This window comes from Sardina pilchardus, chromosome 18, assembly GCF_963854185.1.
Source record: "Sardina pilchardus chromosome 18, fSarPil1.1, whole genome shotgun sequence".
Taxonomy (NCBI): Eukaryota; Metazoa; Chordata; class Actinopteri; order Clupeiformes; family Clupeidae; genus Sardina; species Sardina pilchardus.
Window position 1 is genome coordinate 30,698,271 of NC_085011.1, and position 5,807 is coordinate 30,704,077.

General features: G+C 37.1%; 2 long non-coding RNA genes across 2 annotated transcripts; both read left to right on the forward strand.

Moving 5' to 3' along the window:
- Window positions 1-250: 250 nt before the first annotated feature.
- LOC134064334 (uncharacterized) lies at window positions 251-2,010 on the forward strand. Its single transcript, XR_009936283.1, has 3 exons — window positions 251-497; window positions 1,684-1,735; window positions 1,951-2,010. It is a non-coding gene; the product is annotated as an uncharacterized LOC134064334 (long non-coding RNA).
- A 982-nt stretch (window positions 2,011-2,992) lies between these two features.
- On the forward strand, window positions 2,993-3,782 carry LOC134064335 (uncharacterized). Its single transcript, XR_009936284.1, has 3 exons — window positions 2,993-3,162; window positions 3,377-3,447; window positions 3,661-3,782. It is a non-coding gene; the product is annotated as an uncharacterized LOC134064335 (long non-coding RNA).
- Window positions 3,783-5,807: the final 2,025 nt, after the last annotated feature.

Here is a 5,807-nt window from a genome sequence, read left to right on the forward strand (position 1 = left end):
TATCCCAGCTGGCATCCTGACGTCAATTTGACATCAACAAGTAGTCAAGATTTTGACCAACATGTATGACGTGCATAAATATGCATAATTTCATTATATTTTGTAATGATTTCCTTGTGGTTGTAAAGAGGCCCAACAAAGGTATCAATCTAACATGTTTTTTCTGGTCCCTACATCTCAGGTCTATATTATTGACATTAAATCAACGTTGATTTGATGTCAAGAAATAAGACGTCAAATTGATGTGAAATTTATGTCAAAACAACGTCTGTTAAAATGTCTGAAAAGGTATATTATTAGCCTACTCATTGTAAATCGACGCGAGTTTTTCAACATCCTGACCCACACAGCAGAGGGTTCCAAAACGGACCCTCTGCGGCGGACTCCGTGCGGATTCGCACATCGAACGCGCCCTTTCCAGTCCTAACGGCTCCTTCAGTTTTCAAATTTCTCGTTGATGAAGTGGAAGACGAAACAGCGGCGTCTGAAGGCTCACTGTAAGTATGCTCCTATATGCTTTATTTATGCAGCTACCGAGTCTATCCACTGAAAAAGTACTTCCATAACACAAGTAACCTACTAATCTAGCTTTATTTGCTGATATTATCCGAAGATTTGCTGGTCTGCAGATATTGCTCATATTTACACACCAGCTACGGTCTAGCTGCTAGCTTTCGCAAGCTAATTTAGCCCACTTTACACAGGGCTAAATCCTGTCCAACTAGGGCTTTGTTACCCTTTAAATGAAAGCTAAACTCAGAACTGAGTTTAAAATGAGCAACGTTTAATTTGGTTTAACGCTAACTTTGTGTTTGTGAACAACAAAAGTTGGCTTGCGTTAGCTAGCGTTAGCTTGTTAGCTAACGATAGCATTAAAGTTAGCAACAGGAAAACTAGTTTTTGTTAACGTTATGAAAGCTTAGATGTTGGACTCGGGAGTCTTTAAGAAAACGTAGGCCAATTCGGATGTGTCTAAACATCATTTCTTTCTGGGAGGGAGGCTGATTTCACATTGTTCACCAGTCCGGGATAACGTTAGCTGCTAGCTAATGGTTTTAAATTATGAATGACGTTAGCAGTAGCCTGCTAGTTCTAATAAGGTAGCGCTAACCAGCTGCCGCATGCTCAAACACATACGTCATAGCTCGACATTCTCTGCTGGCAGCAACAAATGGCTTTGGGACTCGTGCTTATATTTTGTACACGTTAGAAACCAGCAAACAGGCCTACTATTCAATCTAACAAGTCCGGTTTCCAGACGTGTTTCCTGGTGACTTTTTAGATTGAACTGTAGCTGCTAGAGATTACTCTCTAACTTTTACGAAATATAAATGCACAAAGGGCACGAGGCTATTTGTTTTAAATTTTCATGTAGAAATACTGTCGTCTACGAGTTCATTTAATGACATTGAACGTTCCTTGGAGTAAGATTTAACTGAGCAGAGGCAAAATAGAAGAGGCAGTTGTTGACTTCATGTATGTCCTTGCTTTGCCTTGGCACAGACCAGACACTTTGTTGTGAATGTTTAGAATATATGGGAAGAGGAGCTAAAATGATCAGCACCATATTCTGTGGATCCCAATATAATGCATTTTAATGGGGTGTATTATTGGTTATGATAAATATTTGGCCATTTCTTTCTGATGATAAAAGTAATGCATATTTATGTATCTGTGTTGCAGGTCATTCACAAGTGGCTCCAGTCTGGTTTGGGGGTTCTGCCATCCAAGTAAAGTAAGCTTTACAGTTTTACATTTGATTTATTTGACTTTTGGTCTAAACATTAATAATAAAAAATAACCATATGCCTCTGTAACTGGTGTTACTAGTTCAGGACGAAGTGAAGGTAAATGTCAACATGCTTAAATGCCTTTGTCTGCTGTAATAAAACCCACCCTCTACCTCAAAAGCTCTCTAATGAAATGTACATTTATATATCTGCGTTACAGGTTATTCACAAGTGGCTCCAGTCTGGTTTGGGGGTCTACGCTTTCTCATCCTGTCCTGCCACCCAAGTGAAGTAAGCTATACAGTTTTACATTTGATTTATTTGACTTTTGGTCTAAACATCAATAATAAAAATAACCATATGCCTCTGTAACTGGTGTTACTAGTTCAGGACGAAGTGAAGGTAAATGTCAACATGCTTAAATGCCTTTGTCTGCTGTAATAAAACCTACCCTCTACCTCAAAAGCTCTCTAATGAAATGTACATTTATGTATCTGCGTTACAGGTTATTCACAAGTGGCTCCAGTCTGGTTTGGGGGTCTAAGCTTTCTCATCCTGTCCTGCCACCCAAGTGAAGTAAGCTATACAGTTTTACATTTGATTTATTTGACTTTTGGTCTAAACATCAATAATAAAAAATAACCATATGCCTCTGTAACTGGTGTTACTAGTTCAGGACGAAGTGAAGGTAAATGTCAACATGCTTAAATGCCTTTGTCTGCTGTAATAAAACCCACCCTCTACCTCAAAAGCTCTCTAATGAAATGTACATTTATGTATCTGCGTTACAGGTTATTCACAAGTGGCTCCAGTCTGGTTTGGGGGTCTACGCTTTCTCATCCTGTCCTGCCACCCAAGTGAAGTAAGCTATACAGTTTTACATTTGATTTATTTGACTTTTGGTCTAAACATTAATAATAAAAATAACCATATGCCTCTGTAACTGGTGTTACTAGTTCAGGACGAAGTGAAGGTAAATGTCAACATGCTTAAATGCCTTTGTCTGCTGTAATAAAACCTACCCTCTACCTCAAAAGCTCTCTAATGAAATGTACATTTATGTATCTGCGTTACAGGTTATTCACAAGTGGCTCCAGTCTGGTTTGGGGGTCTACGCTTTCTCATCCTGTCCTGCCACCCAAGTGAAGTAAGCTATACAGTTTTACATTTGATTTATTTGACTTTTGGTCTAAACATTAATAATAAAAATAACCATATGCCTCTGTAACTGGTGTTACTAGTTCAGGACGAAGTGAAGGTAAATGTCAACATGCTTAAATGCCTTTGTCTGCTGTAATAAAACCTACCCTCTACCTCAAAAGCTCTCTAATGAAATGTACATTTATGTATCTGCGTTACAGGTTATTCACAAGAGGCTCCAGTCTGGTTTGGGGGTCTACGCTTTCTCATCCTGTCCTGCCACCCAAGTGAAGTAAGCTATACAGTTTTACATTTGATTTATTTGACTTTTGGTCTAAACATTAATAATAAAAAATAACCATATGCCTCTGTAACTGGTGTTACTAGTTCAGGACGAAGTGAAGGTAAATGTCAACATGCTTAAATTCCTTTGTCTGCTGTAATAAAACCTACCCTCTACCTCAAAGCTCTCTAATGAAATGTACATTTATGTATCTGCGTTACAGGTTATTCACAAGTGGCTCCAGTTTGGTTTGGGGGTCTACGCTTTCTCATCCTGTCCTGCCACCTAAGTGAAGTAAGCTATACAGTTTTACATTTGATTTATTTGACTTTTGGTCTAAACATTAATAATAAAAATAACCATATGCCTCTGTAACTGGTGTTACTAGTTCAGGACGAAGTGAAGGTAAATGTCAACATGCTTAAATGCCTTTGTCTGCTGTAATAAAACCTACGCTCTACCGAAAAGCTCTCTAATGAAATGTACATTTATGTATCTGTGTTACAGGTTATTCACAAGTGGCTCCAGTCTGGTTTGGGGGTCTACGCTTTCTCATCCTGTCCTGAGTGATTCTTGACATTGAAATTATATCAAAATTTGTCAATAAATGTTCATACTTTTGTCATTAATGTTTGATTTCGGATTTATGTTAAATTGACAGCGAAGCTTGATATTGAATGATAGCAAAATAGCATTAAAACATTGTCTTCCTATGCATCAACATCATGACATCTTGACATCAAATAAATGTTGAATTGACATCAAATGCCAACAAAACTTGACATGGAAATGACATCAACATCATGACATCTTGATGTCAAATAAATGTTGAATTGACATCAAAGCCTGATATTGAATGATATCAAAATAGCATCAAAACGTAATCAACCATCATGACATCAAATACATGTTGAATTGACATCAAATCCCGACAAAACATGACATCAAAATAACATCAAAATGACATCAGCAGAGGTCAAAATCTTGACATCAAATTGACATCAGTACATTGACGTCAATATGACTTTCATTCTAGACCTATTTCGTGACGTAATTTTGACATCAATGTTCGATGTCATATTGATGTCAAATTGATATCAAATGCCGGGAGTATTTTAGTGAAATCTATGCCACTCCAACAAAATCACAACTTGAAAGCAAAATAAAAAGTAAAAAAAAAAGTATTATTCGGTAGATAATTACGCCGACGGCAGCAAAAACACCCCACTTACATGCAGTGTTGGGAGTAACGAGTTACAAAAGTAATGTAATTACTGTAATGTATTGCTTTTTGCTGTAACGCGGTAATGTAAGGCATTCCAAAATCGAAATGGGTAGTAGGCCTATGTAACTCGGTACAAAGGTCAGTAACGCAAGTTACATTGCAATTAAGTGGTGTTTTGTTTTTATACAATCGCCACGCGAGATCAGTAGAGGAGAAACAATCCGCGCAAATAAAGGCCTAGAACGTTTTTTTCTTACTTGTAAAAGATGGCTGAAGCTGAAGCAGGCTCGACGTCGGCCAGGACATGTTCAAGATGGACATACTTTCATTACTTTCAGTTTGTTAGAGACAAAGATATGAGGATAGGACATAGTGAACTTTATGTGCGAAACCAAAAGATCTACCGCAATAGCACAAGTAATTTCACGAAACTTTTAGAGCGATACCAGGCTAACATTACGTGAGTAAAAAGAAAGCAAACTGAGGACAAGAGGAGACTATACAAAGCAGCTAAATTATCCCGTTCCGCGATGCCACTTGAACCTCAAGAAGTAAGGAGACTTGTGGAAGAGTAGCCTATGGTTGAAGATATGCATCCGCTGTCAGCAGTTGAGTCTCCAGCTTTTAGCAAGACCCCCGTCCAGACTAGCAATGACAAGGTAAGGTGTTGTTGCCTCAACAGGTTGTCACTGCTGTAAATAACAACATCATGTCAATCTGTGATCCAGACAAAAACGTCTGTTAATCACAATAAACATTAGCAATAAATAGTAGCTGCCACAAGTCTCCTTACTTCCTGAGGTTCAAGTGGAATAGAAATGCAAAAAAAGTGTATCTTGGTAGGTCTTTGGCTTTAGGTTATAATATAGTGGGCACTGATTTTAATGAAGGCTATAGGTGTAAAGTTACCGTATCTCTAGTGCAATTTATCAGACTTAAACCCTTTGTCGGTTTCAAAAAATGCTGCCTATGATTGAGCTGGATCAAGCATAATAAGCTACATAATTTATATATATATATATGTATGTATGTATGTATGTATGTATGTATGTATGTATGTATGTATGTATGTATGTATGTATGTATGTATGTATGTATGTATATATATATATATATGGGTGGTTGACGTTTTAGGCCGAAAAAAAGTTTTTGAAAAAAAATTCAGATATTATGCATGGAAATCACTTAGTTATGTTGTACTGACTCTCCCATTCCCAAAATATGTATGATCTTTTAGAATTTGTATTGGAATTCATATTTATTCACTAATGTCTTGTGTTAGTGACTAAAATTATCATATGGTGTGACATGAAAGTTATTGTGTGTAAAACTATGATGGGGTATATATTTTTTATGTGAGTCAGTGTATCATAATCTTCTATCTTTACTTCATCAAGATCTAGCATTTCCTTGTGGAAATGTATTATAT